This window comes from Macaca nemestrina, chromosome 2 (assembly GCF_043159975.1).
Source record: "Macaca nemestrina isolate mMacNem1 chromosome 2, mMacNem.hap1, whole genome shotgun sequence".
Taxonomy (NCBI): Eukaryota; Metazoa; Chordata; class Mammalia; order Primates; family Cercopithecidae; genus Macaca; species Macaca nemestrina.
In genome coordinates, this window is record NC_092126.1 from 90,946,207 (window position 1) to 90,968,322 (window position 22,116).

Consider the following 22,116-nt stretch of genomic DNA (forward strand, 5'->3'; position numbering starts at 1 on the left):
TTATTTTTTCTCTTGCCTGATTGTCCTGGCCAGAACTTCCAATACTATGTTGAATAGGAGTGGTGAAAGAGGGCATCCTTGTTTTGTGCTGGTTTTCAAAGGGAATGCTTCCAGCTGTTGCCCATTCAGTATGATATTAGCTGTGGGTTTGTCATAAATAACTCTTATTATTTTGAGATAAGTTCTATTGATACCTAGTATATTGGGAGTTTTTAACATGAAGGGATATTGAATTTTACCGAAGGCCTTTTCTGCATCTATTGAGATAATCATGTGGTTTTTGTCATTAGTTCTGTTTATGTGATGAATTATGTTTATTGATTTGTGTATGTTGAAACAGCCTTGCATTATAGGGATGAAGCCAACTTGATCATGGTGGATAAGCTTTTTGATGTGCTGCTGGATTCGATTTGCTAGTACTTTATTGAGGATTTTCTCATTGAAGTTCATCAGGGATATTTGCCGGAAGTTTTGTGTGTTTGTGTGTGTCTCTGCCAGGTTTTGGTATCAGGATGATGCTGGCCTCATAAAATGAGTTAAGGAGGAGTCCTTCCTTTTCAATTGTTTGGAATAGCTTCCAAAGGAATGGTATCAGCTTCTTGTTTTACCTCTGGTAGAATTTGGTTGTGAATCTGACTAGTCCTGGGCTTTTCTTGGTTTGTTGGCTACTAATTACTGCCTCAATTTCAGAACTTGTTATTGGTGTATTCAGGGATTTGGCTTCTTCCTGGTTTAGTCTTAGGAGAGTGTATGTGTCCAGGAATTTATCCATTTTCTCTAGATTTTCTAGTTTATTTGCATAGAGGTGTTTATAGTATTCTCTGGTGGTAGTTTGTATTTCTGTGGGATCAGTGGTGATGTCTTCTTATCATTTTCTAATGTGTCTATTTGATTCTCCTCTTTTTTTTTCTTTATTAGTGTAGCTAGAGGTCTATTTTGTTAATTTTTTTCAAAAAAACAGTTCCTGGATTCATTGATTTTTTGAAGGGTGTTTTGTGTCTATCTCCTTCAGTTCTGCTCTGATCTTAGTTATTTCTTGTCTTCTGTTAGCTTTTGGATTTGTTTACTCTTGCTTCTCTAGTTTTTTTAATTGTGATGTTAGGATGTGGATTTAAGATCTTTCCTGCTTTCTGATGCAGGCATTTACTGCTATAAATTTCCCTCTTAACACTGCTGTAGCTGTGTCCCTGAGATTTTGGTACATTGTCTCTTCGTTCTCGTTGGTTTCAAAGAACTTCCTGATTTCTGCCTTAATTTCATTATTTACCAGGAGTCATTCAGGAGCAGGTTATTCAATTTCCATTTATTAGTGTGGTTTTGAGTGAGTTCCTTAATCCTGAGTACTAATTTGACTACACTATGGTCTGAGAGACTGTTATGATTTCAGTTCTTTTGCATTTGCTGAGGAGTGTTTTACTTCCAATTATGTGGCCGCTTTTAGAACAAGTGCCATGTATTACTGAGAAGAATATATATTCTGTTGATTTGGGGTGGAAAGTTCTGCAGATGTCTATTAAGTCCACGTGATCCAGAGCCGAGTTCAAGTCCTGAATATCCTTGTTAATTTTCTGTCTCATTGATCTGTCTAATATTGACAGTGGGGTGTTAAAATCTCCCACTATTATTGTGTGGGAGTCTAACTCTCTTTGTAGGTTTCTAAGGACTTCATTAATGAATCTGGGTGCTCCTGTATTGTGTGCATATATATTTAGGATAGTTAGCTCTTCTTGTTGATCACTTTACCATTATATAATGCCCTTCTTTGTCTTTTTTGATGTTTGTTGGTTTAAAGTCTGTTTTATCGGATACTAGTATTGCACACCTGCTTTTTTTTTGTTTTCCATTTGCTTGGTAGATTTTCCTCCATCCCTTTGTTTTGAGCCTATATGTGTCTTTGCATGTGAGAGGGGTCTCTTGAATACAGCACACTGACCGGTCTTGACTCTTTATCCAATTTGCCAGTCTGTGTGTTTTAATTGGGGCATTTAGCCTATTTACATTTAAGGTTAATATTGTGATGTGTGAATTTGATCCTGTCATTATGCTAGCTGGTTATTTTGCACACTAGTTGATGTGATTTCTTCATAGTGTCACTGATCTTTATATTTTGGTGTGTTTTTGCAGTGGCTGGTACCAGTTTTTCCTTTCCATATTTAGTACTTCCTTTAGAAGCTCTTAAAAGGCAGGCCTAGTGGTGATGAAATCCCTCATCATTTGCTTGTCTGAAAAGGATTTTATTTCTCCTTTACTTATAAAGCTTAGTTTGGCTGCATATGAATTTCTGGGTTGAAAATTATTTTCTTTAAGAATGTTGAATATTGACCCCAACTCTCTTCTGGCTTGTAGGGTTTCTGCTGAGATATCCACTGTTAGTCTGATGGGCTTCCCTTTTTTGGTGACCTGGGCTTTCTCTCTGGCTGCCCTTAACATTTTTTCCTTCGTTTCGACCTTGGAGAATCTGATGATTATGCATCTTGGGGTTGATCTTCTTGTGGAGTATCTTAGTGGTGTTCTTTGTATTTCCTCAATTTGAATGTTGGCCTGTCTTGCTAGGTTGGGGAAGTTTGTCCTGGATAATATTCTGAAGTGTGTTTTCCAACTCGTTTTCATTCTCTCTGTCTCTTTCAGGTACTCCAACCAATTGTAGGTTTGGTCTTTTTTTATAGTTCCATATTTCCTAAAGGTTTTGTTCATTCCTTTTCATTCTTTCTCTAATGTTGTCTGCCTGCCTTATTTCAGCAAGATGGTCTTCAAACTCTGATATTCTTTCTTCTGCTTGATTGATTCAGCTATTGATACTTGTGTATACTTCATGAAGTCCTCATGCTGTGTTTTTCAGCTCCATCAGGTCATTTATGTTCCTCTCTAAGCTGGTTATTCTAGTTAGCAGCTCTCTTTAATCTCATGTCCTTTTATCAAGGCTCTTAGCTTCTTTGCATTAGATTAGAACATGCTCCTTTAGCTCAGCAGAGTTTGTTATTACCCACCTTCTGAAGCCTACTTCCTTCAGCTCATCCATCTGATCCTCCGTCCAGTTCTATGTTCTTGCTGGAGAGATGTTGTGCTCATTCGGAGGAGAAAAGGCACTCTGGCTTCTTGGGTTTTCAGCATTTTCATTGATTCTTTCTCATCTTCCTGATTTTGCCTATTTTTGATCTTTGAGGCTGCTTACCCTTGAATGAGATTTTTATGGGGACTTGTTGTTGTTGTTGTTGATGCTGTTGTTTTTAAATGCTTTCTCTTTGTTTTTCTTTAATGGTCAGGTCCCTCATCTGTAGGGTTGCTGCAGATTTCTGGGGGTTCACTTCAGGCCCTATTCATCTAGTTTGCTCCCTCACCTGGAGATGTCATTCCAGGAGGCTGGAGAATAGAAAAGATGAGTGCCTGCTCCTTCCTCCTCCTCTGACCCCGAGCGACACCTACCTGATGCCAGTAGGAATGCTCCTGTACGGGGAGTCTGACAACCCCTGTTGAAGGGTTGTCATTCACCTTTCCTTAAAAGAGGAAAAGCTAAAAGCAGTTATCTAGGCTTTTGATTGGTCTCTTTTCTTCTTCTAGCACCAAGGAAACCAAAGACTATGAAGTGCTATCAGTTGAGCAGATGAATCAGAGATTCAGCTCATAAAATATCAGCTAAAAAGTAAAATTAAGTCATTTCTGTTTTGAAACATAATTTCCTATAGAAGAAGGGATATTCTGAGGATGGTGACATTTTCTCTCTGACTGGATTCAGAAAAAATAAGCTGACAAAGCATAAGCAACTTAGATTAGAATAAGGAAGACTTTCTTGATGAGGACAGAATGCCCAATGGTTGAGGGGGAAAGTCTTGAAAAATGGACTATATTTTCTGTTGGAATGGGTATAGTTGCAGTTCTGATAGGTAGAGTTGAAGATTTTTTAAAAACAATCTTTCAGTCCCCTAACTGTTCTTAAAATTAACATTTTTATTATGAAATAACTATACTGACATGCAGTTGTAGGAAATATTACAGAGAGGTAACACTCTTTACACAGTGACTCCCAATGGTAACATTTTTCAAAACTGTAGTAAATATTACAACCAGGATCTTGATGTTGATACAGTCAAGACACAAAACAGTTTCCTCACCACCAGAGGGTCCCTCTTGTACCCTGGTAGTCATACTCACCTTATTTCTCCTTACCTGTTCCTGACCCTTGGCAACAACTAACTGGTTCTTCATTTCTAAAGTTTTGTGATTTCAAAAGTGTCTTATAAATGGAATCATCCAGTATGTGACATTTTGGTATTTTTTTTTCTCAGTGTAATTCCCTGGAGATTCATCAAAGTTGAAGTGTATATCAATTGTTTATTCATTTTTATTGCTGAGTAGTATTCTCTAGTATGGATGTACTGCAATTTAACCATTCACTCATTGAAAGAAATCTGAGTTGTTTACAGTTCTTGGTTACTATGAAAAAAGCTGTTAGAAACTTTCATATACAGGTTTTTATGTGAAAATAAGTTTTCATTTGTCTGGGTTAAATGTCTGGGAGAGCAATTGCTGAGTCATATGGTATTTGCACATTTAGTTTTGGACAAAACGTCCAAACTATTTTCCACAGTGGCTGTACCATTTTACATCCTCCTCTACCCCCGCAGCCATATATGAGTGATCCTGTTGCTCTGCATTTCTATACACCAGCATTTGCTGCTGTCACTCTTTTTTAATTTAGCTATTCTGATCGGTATAGAGTAATATCTTATTGGGATTTTACTTTGCATTTCCCTAATGGTTAATGAGATTGAACCTAATTTCGGCTTACGTGAATATCATCTCTCTAGCCCCTTTGGCTAAATGTTTGTATGTGTCTTCTGCCCATTTTCTAATTGGATTATTTATTGCTGTTGTTTTTTACTGTTGAGTTTTGAGAGTTCTTTATGTATTCTCGTTACTAATCCTTTTTCAGGTATGTAGTTTCAAAATATTTTCTCCCAGTGGGTAACTTGTCTTTTCTTTTTCTCTCTTTTTTTTTTTTTTTTTTTTTTTTTTTTTTTTTGTCTTGCTCTGTTGCTCTGTTGCCTAGGCTGGAGTGTAGTCATGCAATTACGGCTCAAGGTTAACTATAGTCTCAGCTTCTCAACCTTGTGAACTCAAGCAATCCTCCCACCTCAGCCTCCCAAGTAGCTGGAACTACAGGCATTTAACACCACACGGAGCTAATTTTTAAAAAATATTTTGTAGAGGCTGGGTCTCATCATGTTGCCCAAGCTGATCTCACACTCCTTGGTTCAAGCAATTCTCCTGACTCCCAGATCTTGGGATTACAGGCATAAGCCTCTGCACCTGGCTTTTTTCTTCCTCTCAAGAGCTTTTTAGAATTCAAATGGCTTGAAGTTTTATTGAGATTAAAGTGATCAATTTTTTTTCTTTCTATTTTTGTTTGTTTGTTTATGACAGAGTCTTACTCTGTCACCCAGGCGGGAGTGCAGTGGCACAATCTCAGCTCACTGAAGCCTCCATCTCCTGGGTTCAAGTGATTCTCATGTTTCAGCCTCCTGAGTAGCTGGGATTACAGGTGTGTGCCACCATGTCTGCCTAATTTTGTATTTTTAGTAGAGATGGGATTTTGCCATATTGGCCAGCCTGGTCTTGAACTCCTGGCCTCAAGTGATCCACCTATCTCAGCCTCCCAAAGTGCTGGAATTACAAGCATGAGCCACTGCACGTGGCCCAATTTTTTCTTTTATGGTTCAAGTCTATGCACTCTTTTGTCTATGCTTAGATCCTGCAAATTTTTTTCCTAAAAGTTTTACAGTTTAACATTTTACATTTAAGCCCATAATTCATTTGGAGTTAATTTTTGTAATAAAGTGTGAAGCTTAGGTTAAGGTGTTTTGTTTTTGTTTTTGTCTTTGTTTTTGTTTGTTGTTGTTGTTGTTGTCGTTGTTATTGATGTCTACTTATTCCAGTACCATTTGTTGAAAAGACCGTCTTTTCTCCATTTATTACTTTAATTTTGTAAGCCCATAACTTTTAACATCAAAGAAGACACAACTTTATCTATATTTTCTTACATCTAAGAAAAGCCGTAGTTTTTGTTTGGAGAGTGCTAACTGTGTGCCAAAGTACTATCCTAAGCTTCTTATATATCGTTACCCATTTCCTTGCCTCAATGACTCATTACTCATTTAATTGTCTTAATAACTCCTTGAGGTAAGTATTATTGTTTCCATCTCACAGATAATGAAACTAAAATTTTGCCACATTAAATGATTTGCTCAAAGTCACAAAGCTAGTGAATTGGAAAGCTGGGATTCAGACCCAAGCGATATTCCCCTAGAGATTGTGGTGTTAACCTTCATGAATGCTGCATTAGTCACAGTGTGCCAGATATTTAGCAAAATACTGAACATTTTGCCATTTTTCTCACTGTTATCACAAGGCATTTCAACTAACGTAGTAATGAAAGACTCTCCTCACATCCCTTTTTTTAGGTTTCTTGTGTTTGATGTTTTATTCATATCAAAACCCTCATATCCATGAAAATACAATTTAAGAGTCAAAAAGCATAAAATTCTATTTCCAAATTTGGAGTCTGTCTCACAAGCTGAAGTGCACGGTTTTGACCCCTTGACAACCTTTCTGTTACTTGCAAACCAACTCTATTTCTTAGGGTCTAAACACACACATACACACACACACACACACACACACACATCCACTGGGGAATCCCAGTGCTATTGTTATTAGGTGCTAATAGAGCGTAGGATTGTTTACTAAGATCAACTCCTATTTCCTTTTTGATTTGTTCTTTCAGTTTGTTTCCTGGATTCTTAGAATAAACACAGCAAGTATTCATGATAAATGAAGGCAGTATGGAAGGAAACAACGCTAGCTGTGCTGTCAGAGAAAAATCGAAAAAAAGTGGCAATGCAAAATTTCCAACATTTAAATATTTTCTTTCACATGCAGGCAGAAAATGGGATTTTAAAATAAGAGCCAAAAATAGATTATTTAAAATTTTCTACTCAGTAAAAATGAAAAAACAAAGAAAAATCTTGTTTTACTGTAAGGGCATTTTGGAATCCTCATTTACAAAAGCATTTCTGAAGTTGCAAAATCTGACACAGGTGAAAGATAAAAGAGACAGAAGTTCCTTCTCACATGCAGAATCAAACTGACTTGGGTTACAGGAACGCTGTTAAACTGAGTTTGAACAATCCTTTATGATTGTGTTTATCTATCCATGAAGTAACTTGTCATGTTCTTCTCTTGAGTAAGAAGCACTGTCCTAAAAATGGTACTTGTATAGTTTGCCTTATTGAGAAGAAGAAGAAGGGATAAAATCTGGTCCGAATGGTTTGAGTTCCAACATGAGAGCTACTCAGTATAACCCAGAATTCCCAAGATAGTTTAAAATTGTCATCCTGATTTTCAAATTTGTCTCCAAACTAGATTTCCAAATCTTCTGAGATGTTTTTGTCACTGAAGCTGGAGAGATTGTACATGATAGACATCCAGGAGATTGGTTAACAATTGCTGGGTACTGCGTCTACCACCGATGAAGCTGCTAGCAGGTAGAGATGAAAGCGCTTATGGAACATAAACCACATAGATAAGTGATATGAGATACAGCACTTTGGAATCTTGGTATGCACCTGCCCCTCCCTGTCCCATTTCCTTCTCCTCAACACTCTTGGCCTTTCTTCTGTTCTTCTTTGTTCCCTGTTTCACATTCCATTTGTGGAGAGTTCATATCATGTATTAAAATAATACTAATAGTTGGTGGTTCTTGTCTGCAATCCCACTGCTAAGGGAGGCTGAGGGGGGAAGATCACTTGAGGCCAGGAGTTTGAGATCAGCCTGGGCAACATGGTGAGACCCTATCTCTACCAAAAACAAAACAAAACAAAACAAAACCAAAAAACCTCCCCAAACAATAATACTAATACTTAATGAAATTCTGGATTTACACATATTTATACCTAAGGGAAATTGTAAGCTACAAATTTATTTGGTGTAAGGGTCCTTGGTGAAGTAGAAAGATGGAATGAACACTGTATTTATAATTTTTAAAGGATTCTCAGAACATTAAAGAAAGCAAAATCAAAGCTGTTCTTGTTGGCTCAGGCTATATAAAATTTAGGGCATTCAGAAAAGGCCAGCTTTCAAAAAACTGAATTTTTTTTCTGTTTTGCTTCTCTTCAGATAAAGATATGCAATATTGCTGCAAGACATTTAACTGTGTAGGTCATTTGTGTTTTGTGTTTCATTTTAAAAATCAAAAAGGGCAAAAGTAAAGTAAGTAATTTGTGTTTTGAGCTTCATTATGAAAATCAAAAAGGGCAAAAGTAAAGTAGAGTGTAGTACCTGGAATCATCAGTGTCTCTGAGACTCAGTGGTGAGACAACTTCAAGATAAAGAGGAAAGAGAATAATCTGCCTTTTTTCTCCAACCATGTATAATCATGAACTTCGGAATAGCCTACTATTCTTTACCAGATCCCCTGAGCTATCTTTTTAAAGGTAAACCAGATTATGTCAGCTCAAAACCCTTTAGTGGCTTTCCATCTCACTCAGGATAAAATCCAAAGTCCCCCCCCCTTGGCCTTCCAAGGTCCTGTACATAGACTGACCTCCAACTACCTCTCTGATCTCATGTCTTCTGCTCCACTTTTCTCTTCTCAGCATCGTCAAGTTGTCTCATTCATCTGCCTGGACTGTGTTTTCCCCAAATGCCCTGTGGCTTGTTCTCTCACCCTCTTCAAGTCCTCTCACAGAGACCTTCCTTGGTTGCTTTTCACAACCACCCTCTACCCTTACTTCTCCCATTTCTCATCTCCGTTGGCTTTATTTTTCTCCTTAGCATTTATTTTCAAAATATAATGCTAAATATCTTAAATATTTATCTTGTTTCTTGGTTGTTTTCTTTTGCTTTTTAAAATCCCGTACTAAAGTGTAAATCCAAGAAGTGCAGGAATGTTTGACTTTAAGTAAACTAACATATGTGGTACATACGCAAAATGGAGTACTATTCAGCCATAAAAAGAACGAGATCCTGTCATTTGCAAAAACATGGATGGAGCTAGAGATCATTACGTTACATAAAATAGGCCAGGAACAGGAAGACAAACATTGCGTGTTCTCATTTATTTGTGGGATCTAAAAATCAAAACAACTAAACTCAATGACAGAGAGAGTAGAAGGATGTTTACCAGCGGCTGGGAAGGTGTTGGGAGGCTTTAGGGGAAGTGGGGTTGATTAACGGGTACAAAAAATACAAAGAAGGAATAAGTCCTACTATTTGATAGCACAACACGGTGACTATAATCAATAATACCTTAATTGTGCATTTTAAAATAACTCAAAGAGTGTAATAGGATTGTTTGTAATTCAAAGGATAAATGCTTGAGGGGATGGATACCCCATTCTCCATGATGTGCTTATTTTATATTGCATATCTGAATTAAAACATCTCATATACCCTTTCTATGTGCCCACAAGAATAAATATATATACCTCCTATGTGCCCACAAGAATAAAAAATAAAAACATATAAAACAGGTCCTGGCATATAGCATGGTCTTACTACTATGTACTATTGGTGAATGCCTAATAGACGGACAAGTCATGCTTCAAGAAGCTGAAAGAAAATTGTTCATTTCTCACTTGACATTTATAAAGAAATACAAAATGGGGGAAGCAGAATTGGCAAGGTCATTGGTTGGATATCTACAATTAAAGTGTTATTTAAAAGGTTATTTATGTAGTTTGCTACTTTAGGGTGTAATCATGAGCGAGGCCTACAGGTCTACTTAAATTACTCAGTCAACTAATTGAAATCTCTATTTTTATTTTGCTGTAGGGGACAATCCAGTTATAGTGTCTCAGCCCACAGAACAGTGCCACATTGATACAATAAAAGAGAATTTGGTTTAAATAGGGATTTTTCCCCCCTCCCCCAACCCCTGTTTATGCTGGATGAGAAAAACTAAGCAGCTTTAAGCAGCTTTGAAGTTTTTCAGACTTTGGTTTGATTCCCACCTCTGCCAGTAATTATCTATGATAACTTGGCTAATTTGGTGACTCTTTCTTAACTTTCATTTTATTTTTTTCTTCCTTAAGAAATGGGGATACGTTAGATGTTGTAGTAGTTTCCTGTGACTGCTGTAACAAATTACTACAAACTTGCAACCTTAAAAAAAACAGAAATTTATGCTCCCAGTTCTGGAGGCCAGAAGTCCAAAGTCAGTATCACTAGGCTGTAATCAAGATGTCAACAGGACTACACACCCTCCAGAGACTTTGGGGTAGGATCATTTCTTGACTCTTCCAGCTTATTGTGGCTGCAGGTGATCCTTGGATTGTGGTCACATCCCTCTAACCTCTGCTTCTGTCTTTACATTGCCTTCTCCTTTCTGCCTGTGAAAGATCTCTGTCTTCCTCTTATATGGACATTTGTAATAACATTTAGGACCCACTCAGATAATCAAGAATTATCTCGTCATCTCAAGATCCTTAACTTAGGCACATTCAGAAAGACTTTTTTTCCAAGTAAGGTAACATTTACAGATTCCAGGGATTCAAATACATACATGTTGGTGGGGGCATTTTTCAGGCTATCATAGGTGTCCTCTTAGGATTGATGTTATGGTGACTGTCATATTTAATGAATTCAATAACTTTCCTCTTATTTTGTCTTTCCTTTCTCTTCCTCCAGACCTCCATAACGTTCCCCTGTAGCACTAACTCCCACCCCTACTATTATGAAACAGGTTATGCTTGCCCTTAGCATCACTGCTGCCTTTTAGTTTGTACCTGCATTATCTAGTCTAAAACAGACTCTGGGCAGCTGAAAAAAGAAAAAGAAAGCTTTCCTATTCACAAGTAGCTTCCATTCTGGTGTGGGAGATGAACAGTTAAACAACCAGTTGCAATATAGGGAAGAAGAATATACAATTTACACAGACTCATCTGCAATGCACCACAGGTTAAAAAAGGAATTAGTAATTATTATTGAGAGGTAGGAGCTAGTGAAATCTTGGAGCCAATAAAATTTGAACCGAACCTTGAAGATAAGAATATCAGTGGGTTAATGATGTTGGAAGAAATTTCCAGACAGGAGAAGGGCACAGAGGAGAGCTCTCCCTTGTTTCTCTCAAAAATCAGTACCTTCCCACCGCCCTTTACTGCCCTGTACACTCCCCCAGCTCTGCTCCAGGCAGCCCACCCAAACCTGCTCTTTCCTCAATGCTTCATGTGGCAAAGTGTCCTCTTCTCTCAATCTCCTACCAATTAGCAGCTTTAAACTAGCTGCTAAAAGGAAAAGAATATGCTTAATCTAACTTGCTATATGGTGTGTGTGGCTGATAACTCCTAAAATCTCCTAGAACAAGAAGAAGAGTTTCTTACCATAAATAAATCTCTCCTGGGATTGTATTCCATGTGTAAAATTATATGCAGGAAGAGTATATTTCTAAATCACATGTATTAAGGAACATTAAGAAAATGATAAGCATAGAAAATATTTTTCAAATGATAAAAATGCCTAACTAGGCAGCAAAGATTTTGAGCTATAGACGACCACTCTTTTTATTCTCCATGATGCCAGTGTTGTTAGGAGAAAAGGATTCTGCCTCTCAATCTTATCCATACCCCACCCCCAAAGAAAGGAAAGAGAAAAACTTATTTTTCATTTTCTCTTCACATTTTCTAAGACACTAGTTGGGAAGCAATGGACAGAAACAAATCACACAACCCTCCCTTTTTTTTTCCAGCTAATTCAGAATGAATTGAATTTACACAAGCAACAGTGCTTAAGCAAAACCGTTTCTATGGTTACACAGAAGGCTTTCTAAATGTGGCACAAGATGCAGGCAGCCAAAATGACTTGACTGTTTATGTTAAATATGAAGTCTATTCCCTATTGAAATTTAATGATCTACTAGCTGCATTTTAGCAGCTTGCACCCTGATAAAATTAACATTTCGAATACATTTGGAGAGATAAATTGCTTTAGCAATTGGCGAGTATTCACTCATATTTATTTGATCACATCAGTGATTCAGATGAAAGCATTTCCTCCTGAACTATTAGAAATTGGGTCTGCAAATTATCCTCATCTCTGGGCCTACAGGTCCCCAAACACATTCTATTATCTTTTTGTAGGTTAGCTGGTGCCAGATGTTAGTCCTCACACTTGACGAGAGAGCACAGCAAAATGTATTTATTTTTTTCTTTTATAGCAACTAGACAGAATCAGCACTGTTTCTTGTGGCATTGCTCAAGTCATCCAGTGGTTCTCAAATATTCAACAAGGTGAACAGTTCAGACAGGGTGAAGTCTGTTCCTCCACCTCCTTCTACTTCACGTCCTGAATGAGAAAGACAATCTGCGTGTTTTAAAAAGCTGGCAGGAAATTGGATCTTGGAAAGATATATTCACTGCATATTTTAGCTGACACCATTCAAATTTGCTACATAAGGGCGTTCCTTGATGTCTGTAAGTAGGAACCTCCCATTCAGCAAAAATAGAAAATGAAAACAGGCTGCAGGATGCCACTGTCTCGTATTTATTTATATATTTAGTTCAATTTTACTAATACTTATAAGCTTCTTATGTAGTCTAAGCATGATGTAAAGGACTATGGATATAAAGACAAAATATATATTTCCTAAACACAGATAGCCATTGGTCAAGTAGAAAAGATGGGCAATCAATACTGCTATGCCAGGTATTTCTTCTCAGTAGCAATCTATGTATAGTTCTATACCATGTCACCATCCTCTGCAAATGTAATCACGCCAAACATAAGATTTTAGTCATCAGGAAAGGATACTGCAACATATGGCCTGGACTATCTCCATAACTCATGCTCCCCCATCTCTCCTGTGCAGGATCACCCACTGGGAGTTTCATCTTCTTCACTGTTTCTCTATAGAGCTCCAATTTGTTCGTTTCTTTCTCGTTCCTCCAGAATCTCCTTGCTTACATAGATTTAGGTTCATAAATGGTGTCTGCTTTTCTACTACCCAACACCTAAATCTTTATTTTCTATAGCCCAGAAGTATGAGCTTTGAGGTCTTGATAGATAAATTCTATGAAATTCAACTATAACACATTAAAATCCTCAAAACACAAATTTATCAAAACTTCTCTAGCCTTTCCTTGTTAGTGTCAAAATATTTCATTCTAAAAAGCAAGCTAGAAAAGGCAGACATTTAGTAATACTTTAATTCTATTTATCTCTGGAGATGAATGTACTTACATCTGACACTTGAGAATTTCAGTCTGTGTGAGGAAATTTATTTTGAATTGGCAAGTAGAAATACATTAATCACATATTGATTCCCTTGTCAGGTTAGTTTCTGAGTTAAGGTTACCTCTTACTGTTCTAATTAGTAATTCTAGAAGTGATTCTTTATGATCATTGTTATTAATATTTTTGGTGAAAATTTTAGTAAATTTCTCCCTTTATAAAATTCATTAGATAAATAGAAGATGGAACTTTGTCTTTCCATTTTTGAAAATTATTGACTTAAGAATCTATTTTTTCTTTCAGAATAAGTTTCAAGGGACTACTGTCGCAAATATTTGAGGCTTGTTAAAATACCTTTATACCTGTAGATTTTACAGATGATGTCACACTCTAAAGTGAGTTCTAAAGGTAATCCATACCTTTATAAGAGAGTCAGTCCTAAAACTGAATATAGTTCAGAGGAATTCTCCTCTGCCTTTTGTAGCTGGGGTATATTTTAGAGGAACCCTAATTTCCCACCCTGTTTCTCTAAGAATGTGGGGATTTCTGTAAAGGCCTTGATATTTTGGTAGATAAATTACAGAACATTCTCTCAAAATGCAGCTTTCAGGCCACCACTTACTTACAAAAATTCAATTTTTAAAATTTCTAATGAGTCTATAACTCTCTAGCATAATGGTATGATTGAGAACTAATTTCAAGATTAAGTTGATCTAGATGCAAATTACTTTTTTCTCACAAGATAGGTCTTCACACAGAGCTTCATAATGGTCAGCCTCCAGTACAAAACTAAGGAGCGGATCATTATTCTGTAAAAATTGTGTATGTGGGAGAAGAACACTTTAAATTAGGAGAGAATTATTGAGTAGGGAAGTGGAATTATTGAACTTCACTTTGGGAGACGATTATAGAGGACGTCACAAACTTAACAACATGGACCCACAGACAAGAACGCTATGTAAGTCAGTTAGCTGCATAATCTTAACTGCAAGAGCCAGGTATTTTTATGTACCCAAATGTCAAGAAAAGTATAGGCCCACAAAATAGTTGTTTTTCCCAGAAATGAGGAATCATTTTCCTATCCTAAACTCATCATTTCAAATTCAAACAGGCATATTTATTACACAGTATTTTGGAAGACATATCTACTCTTTCCATTCTTGTTCTCTTTCCCTTTTTTACTCAGAGAGAGAATAATTGCAATGAGTACCAGATGGGTTTTAAAATATTGATTCTAAAATATTGTTGCCTCAAGTGTACATATAAGGGATTTATTTAATAATATTTCTAATATACAATTTAAGAGATTTAAATAATACATTTTGTGTGGTTGAGACAGTTAATTTTTCAGTGCTAACTTCCAGAGTTCACATTCAACAGCTCATGCATAACATAATGTAGGTGCATTTAAATACCCAAAAGTAATTTCATCAGGCAATGAACCACAGTGTCTTTTCCGTGTGTTCTTACTCAGAACACATTCACCAGTTCACTTGGCATCCATCACTTTTATTTTGTATCCAATACTCATTGTCTGAAGTAATAATGAATAAGTGATCCGAAGAATAAAGTATTGCTTTGAACTGCTGACACAGTGCAGAGTGCTGTATTATGCAGGACTGTGCTACTAGCCAAAATACCCGTTTAGCTCAGAGCTCTTTGCAGAAAGCATGCCATTGCCCCCACATTTGTGTATTATAGATATTCTCTAGTGAGTGATTAAAAATGGAATGTTGCCTGTTTTGTTCAGTAGAATGGGAAATGGTATATTGCATATTTACTTTTAATCCTATCACTCCATAGACACATTTTTTCATGAAACATATTTGAAAGTCTGCTTTTTATTTCTTCAATGGAAAATGTAAAATTGAAATAGTAGACAATTTGAGACAAAAAAAATGAGAGAACACTTTTATATTTTTATCAGAATTGTTTGGGATGCAAACTTACATACAATTAAAATTTTCCAGGAAAAAAAAAAATGTATCCTACTAAAATGCCACTGATTAATCAATAAAGAATGGAGTCCAAAAAGTAGTTTCTATTTTGTCATACTACAGAATCAAATAAATAAGTGAATTTCTAGATATGTAATTAATTTCATACACACTCATATTCAATGCAGTAACATAAACCAGGCAAGGTCTGCCTATAATATGAAGCCATTCACATGAATATTGTGGCAGGGTGGACCTAGTTTACCGTAAAAAAAGAAAAAGTCATTTCTTTCTCATTGCCATGTAGACACAAAAATATGAGTGCATTTTGAAATGCTGGAAATACAAATTTTTATATACATATATGTATGTATGTATATATGTTTATACGTATATCTTAAAAATGATGTCTTAAAGCCTCAATTAAATGGAGTCTTCAGGGAGGTGGTGGTGTGTTTTTCTTAATCAAATTTTTAAATCACCAAATTGTTAGTGAGAATTGCATTGACCTTTCTGTGAGCAAGGAGCCAAGGACCATGACTTAGCATCCTCTTTCCCCTCACATAGTAAGACACAACATATTGCTTTTCTTTGCTGCCTTATTGCATACAACTATATCTGTATCTTTGATGATTTTAGAATTTGAATTTCTTTGGAATAATAACCGTGTCCAGTAGCCTAGATCTAAGTTTCTCTTTTTAAACTACCCTGCAGATCGTGGAAGTGAAAGCAAGATGGGGAAACAGGCCAAAATACAACTGTTGCTGTTGAGTGAGATAAAATGAAAAGGGATATTCAATGTTGTAAAACTGTCTGAGTAGCTAAAAAATACTGGTCTCTATACTTAACATTGTGGGAGATTACCTACAGTGAATACTAACCTGATAGTGCTATGCTTGCTTTTATAAAATACTAGTATTATAATTTACCTTTCCTACACTAAAGAATGAATGTGTCCATTATTCCAATATGGTTTATTGAAGGTTCCTTTTAGTTGAATTATAGACAGTTGATGCATTTCTATAATTATACTTATTAAAAAGTTCATAAACATAAATATATTAAAAATTCATAAACATTAATGGAGCTAAGCACCCATTGCTCTTCTGAAATTCACTGAGTATCTTGTAGAAAATATATTATATTACTAATTGTAGTAATAGCTATTTAGATATCAACCACACAAGCTTATTTCTTTACCTGTGACATCAATTACAATCACAGTTGGATATTTTGCTACATAACATAAAATGAATATATTTCATTAGTTTTTATTTTGACAATGTTAGAATGTTTGAAGGCATGTTTCTCTGAAATTCACTTACTTTTTCAGAACTTAAGACCTGCTATCTCTTTTCCTCTATCATGAAGAAAATTCTCCTGGCCTTTATATTAGGAGAGGATGATGATATGACTTTCTCATCACACGAGGATGCTTACTTGTTTCTCCATTAGGGTGAATGGGTTCACGTTGATCCATTTTCATTCTCTGATTTGTCTCCCTTGTGACTGAAGGCACCATTTCTCAATCTTTGACCAGAGTAAAAGGAGCAGTTTAGATAGATGAGTACTGCCATGTTCTCTGGTGGAAAGTGATCAGACTTAGTATTATCTGGTTATTTGGATAGATTACTTAACCTGTCAGCCCTCAGTTTTCTCCTCTTAACTGAGATACTTGGAACAGATTATTCTTTGTTCATATAGAATACTTTTTTCTTTCTTTCCTCCCCATCCCCCATCCCTCCCCAGATGAGACCTTCTCTGTCACACATACTGGAATGCGGTGGTGCAATCACAGCTCACTGAAACCTCTGCCCCCAGGCTCTAAGCCATCCAACCACCACAGCCTCCCAAGTAGCTGAGACTATAGGTTCACGCCCCCACGACGGGTTAATTTTTGTGTTTTGTGTAAAGACGAAGTTTCATCATATTGGCCAGGCTGGTCTCAAACTCCTGAGCTCAAGCTATCCACCAGCCTCAGCCTCCCATAGTGCTGGGATTATGGGCATGAGCCACCGCTCCCAGCTTGTTTATTTAGAATTGTAAAAAGTGTATATGGGTCATGTTTTTGTTTTTCCTTTCTCCCAATTTTACTAAGAAAATCTTTGTATATAGAAATAGATAAAAGAACAGTAGAATGCTCAGGTTTATACTACTAACCTAAGTTATAAACTTAACATTTTTCCATATTCTTTTTATTTTTTATGACCCAGTTGAAAGTAATTTGCAGATATCTTACTACTCTTAAATATTTTGGCATGAATCTCCTAAGAATGAAGACATTCTCTGACATCACTGTAATACCTCTATCACAAATAAAGCAACAATACTTACCTGATAGCTTCTTTTATCTAAGTCATATTCAAATGTCCCCATGTGTCTCAAAATTGAATTTTTTAATTTCTTTTTCCACCCTCATCTGTGATTCAATCCTATTTCTTGCATTACATATAACTATTATTCAAGACAACCTGTAGTGTCATAGATTATGTGGACTTTCATATTACGGTAGTTTTTCCATTTAGGATCACTTGATTGAGAAAATATATGGCAAAAATAAATCTCTGAGTGAGTAAACATACCTAGTACATGGTAGTTGTTTAACATTTCCTTGTGGAATACATGAATTTAGTTATGTTTTTAAGTGAGAGTGCATTTTACTAAGCACAATTCTAACTAAATATATTGGAAAAACAATACTTTTCCATGTGAGAGGAAATTTTAAGTTCAGTCCATAGACTCTAATTATAACTCATGTGATTTTGAGCATTGATTTTGTACTTTATATGGAGCTGAGCACTGAGTATTAGCTCATTTTTCACAACAAAATCATGGTGTATTATTTTTCAGAGTAAGAGGCTAGCCAAATTAAGTATTTAAAGATTTCAGAGTTATTAAGAGAAATGATCTATAGATAAACTGGAGGGCTTATCACATATACTATAGTGCTTTGCATGACAAAGCTGGGTGGGTGCTCCAGGAAAGCTTATTTACTCCCTTGCAATCCTTCCTCAGCCTCACCTAGCAGCCCAGTTCATTTCTGTCTGCATGCATTTCTACCTTCCCAGCTGAAGCACTGTCTAGCATTCTGCTTACTTATTGCTCTGGCCTTAAGGGAACTTAGATCTCTGTGAGGAAGCCCTTTGAAATCCAAAGAATTGGTGTACAGTTTTTCTGTACAGAGAGAACTTTGAGCAAGGTCATATCTGTTTCCTGAATGAACAGGATTAGGATAGGAAAACTGGAGACTTTCCCAGCTCAAAGGGAGCCAAGTTTTCACTGTGACATTTCATTATTCTCTTTGAAGTAAATTCCCAGAAAAATCAGATGCACCCATATTAAGCTTAAATAGAAAACACATCTCAAAGCCAAATGGGCATGATTCAGGGAATTTGCTACCATTTTGGATTGCCTATGCTTTTGTTCCCTTCAGTTAGTGAGGATAATCACATTTTTTCTGCAACTTCATAGGGTGCAGATTAATCCAGTGCAGCCATATTCCTGCAAAGTATCCTGAATTATACAGAGGATAAATCAGGAAAAGGAAGAGATCAACTTTACCAAACATCTGATCCTATTATAGCGTCAGAATTTAGTTAGGTTTGTTCTTTCAACCTGGCAGTGGAGACTACCTTTTATTTTTGTGATTTCATTTCCCATGAAGTGAAATTTCTACTGATTCTGTAAATCAGTGGTCTATTCACATAAAATAGATAGGTCCACACTCTTAGAGAGAAAATCCTTCCTAAAAATCTGAGTAGACAGATTTTTAAAAATAGCCCCCAGAAAAATATCTGGCTAGCAGTTGGTCTCCTTTGTGGGATTAACTTTAAATCTGCGAACACATTAAAAAAAAAAAAAAAGAACTAAATTATATGTCAACAAAAAGTCAAAATTAATCAATACTGTGCATGAGAGAGAAAGATTTGTTCTTATAGATTTAAAAACACTGTGTATGAGATCTGTATTTCTAGATGCCTCATAAACTAACCCTGTGGAAAAGAAATCATACCAGGTTTGCACACCAAGTAATGAAATGTGGAATCGGTCCCACAACTTTCTAGCCACCCAACATGTAAGCGTCCTAAATGTCTCTCATTCTGGGCACTCAATAAATACTAAACAGGGGCACCAATTTCCTTTCCTGTCTAGTCAGGGTGTCATTATTTCTGTAAAGTCTCTGAGCTAGTGAGCACATAGAAAAACACAATCCACCACAACCTGAAATATGCCTTTGCCCTCCCACCTTCTCCTTTTCATGTGGCTTAAATTGCTGTGTGACCTACTGGAAAGCTAAGAATATTAGCTCTCAGTTACTACTTATTCAACCTTAACCTTTCCTCTCCCAAATGCCAAGAAGATATAGCAGGTCTAATCAGCATATTTTATTCTGCCCTTTTCAATAAGCTGTTTAATGATGTTGATTTACTGTTGGGAGAAGTCTAAAAAAAAAACCTCCTATCTTTTAGACATGTCTCTGTCCCTTAGGGAAAATGGCATTTTATGTCTCTGCTTGTCAGGGTGTTTTCAATGTTGTTTTCTCCATTTTGGAGGTCCTTTGGGAGAGTTCACTTGGACCTTTCTTATGTCCTTCATTCATTAAAATACAAAGTAAGTGAGAGTAACTAACACCCAAGTATTTATTATTACCCTTGGCTATGAACCTTCTTTCATGCTACCAAATAGCCATCTCCATCACTACACACCATGAAATAATCCTATGCCCAAAACATTCACCTGGCTTCCAGGATGCCACACTCATTTTCCTACTACGTCACTGGCTGTTCTTTTTCAGCCTCCTCAACTGGCTCCTACTCCTCTATCCTCCAAACATCAATATTAAGGTAGTTTAGGGTTCCATTCCCCATCTTGTCTTCTCTGTGGATAGTCACTGCCTGGGAGAGCCTCTCCATTTCTTTGGCATTAGATATCTAAACACTGATGGTTCTCAAGTTTTTATGTCCACTTTAGAGCTCCAAGCTTCAGATTATTATACCCAACTCCACATTTAACATCTTGACTCTGATATCTGTGAGGTTTTATAAACTTATCATGACAAGAGAATTCCATATATTCTCCAAATGTGCTCTTCCTGTAGACTCCACATTTTAATAAAATGCACTACTATTCAATCAGTTGGCCAGGCCAAAATCATATGGGGCATCCTTGATTTCTCTATTTCCTTCATTTTCCATACACAGTAAAAGTCTTGCCAGCTCTGCTTCCAAAATATATCCTGAAGTTGTCCTCCTCTATCCACACTGATAGGACTCTCACCCACACTACCATTTTTATTTTCTATTGACTACTGAGATAACTCCAGGATGGTTTCCAGCTTCCAAGTTTTCTCCTCTATGGTCTGTACTTTACATAAGAGAGTGATTTTTTAAAAAATGTACATACGGTGATACAACTTCCCTGTTCAAAACTGCAGTATCTTCTCATTATGAGTTAAGTAAAGTATGACCTCCTCACTGTAACCTACAAAGCCCTGCACCCTTCCGTGCCCTGATCTCCCACCATTTGCCCTTGTTCTTCAGTGCAGCCACCCTGGCCTACCTGCTTTTCTTAAAACTCACCAATGCAGTCTCGGCCTCATGGCCTGTCACTCACTGCTTTCTTTGCCTAGAAGACTCTTTCCTCCTATCTCCATATGGATCCTCTTTCACATCATTCAGAGGATTTTCCCTGTCCCTTTCTCCCTCCAAAACAGCTTTTCCTGCCTTATCTCCAGTGCCGCTTCACTCTTTTTCAAGGCATTTATTACTACCTGAAAAGATTTATTTTTTAAGTTATCCATTGCCTGACTCCCCTACCAGAATGAAACCTCAGTGAGAAAGGTGACTTTGTTTTGTTTAGACTAAGGTCTGATGCCTTCAGCACCTAAGACATACAATAGTCTTTTAATAGTATTTGTTGAATAAATGGGTGAGTGGTTAGGAGTCCTTAGTAAACAGGATAATTTAATGTATTATGTGTCTTATTTGTTGCCCTTCATGAATCTCTTTGTTTTGCTTTATTTTGTTTTTATGTCAATGGTCTGCTAACTTTAAAAAGGATAGATCTATATTCTTACACAGAAATCCTTCCTAAAAGTCTGGCTAGATGGGATTAAAAAAAAAAAAAAAACTTGTTACTGAAAAGCTGGATTTATATTGTCACTTATTCACTTTTAAGGGTTTTTTTTTTTTTTTTGGTCCAAATCTTCAAGAGATTATGGCAACGAGCTTCAAACTTTAATGTTTATAGCAATCGCCTGGGGGCGCTGGCTAGTAAATCCAGGACTGGGTTCTAAATCCTGATTTGTTAATAAGCCCCTAGGTGACTTTGATGCAGCTGCTCCTTAAACTCCTCTGAAAAATACTGGGCTATGGGGTTTTGTAATTTCTTCCATAACTTTAGAAAAATAGATACATGCCTGCCTGATTTACCTCTAATTGAGAATCAGATTTTGTTGCTTAGGTGCCTGATGCTAAGTTCCTGAAGACCATAGCTCAGTCATATGAGATAATCTGTCAACCATGGAGAAGGTAGGGATGAGTTTAAATTGAAAGTGGAATCTTCCTAACACATTCTATTGTCAGAACCAAGTGGAAAGCACAGGCAAGAAAGCAGAGACAGAGTCCAGCAGGTCAGAAGCCCAGGAAGACAATAAGAGGGGGATGAATGAGGCCTAGAATGAAAGTAGAGATTTCCCTAGATGGAATTGGAATTCTTCACAAACTGCCTGTTTGAAAGTGTATGGACAGGTTAAACTTGCCCAGCTGGTTGCAGAGGGAACACGCAGAATTTTTCACTTCCCAGAGGTAAGTAAAAAATGTACCGTAACAGTATACAGCAAAGCTTTCTATGATGGTTAACAAGCCCTCCACACAACTTTCAATTACCAGGTCACGTAGTGTGATTATTGGCCTAAGAGTTTTAGCCTGTAAGACAAAGTCCTTAATGTTTGCAGCAC

General features: G+C 36.7%; 1 long non-coding RNA gene across 1 annotated transcript in view; it reads left to right on the forward strand.

The window, feature by feature from the left end:
• The first annotated feature begins 7,441 nt into the window (after positions 1–7,441).
• Positions 7,442–22,116, forward strand: part of LOC105489982 (uncharacterized) — a 47,934-nt gene continuing 33,259 nt past the window's right edge. The window contains exon 1 of the long non-coding RNA XR_011619378.1: positions 7,442–7,541. This is a non-coding gene — a long non-coding RNA (uncharacterized lncRNA). The remainder of the gene's footprint in view (positions 7,542–22,116) is intronic.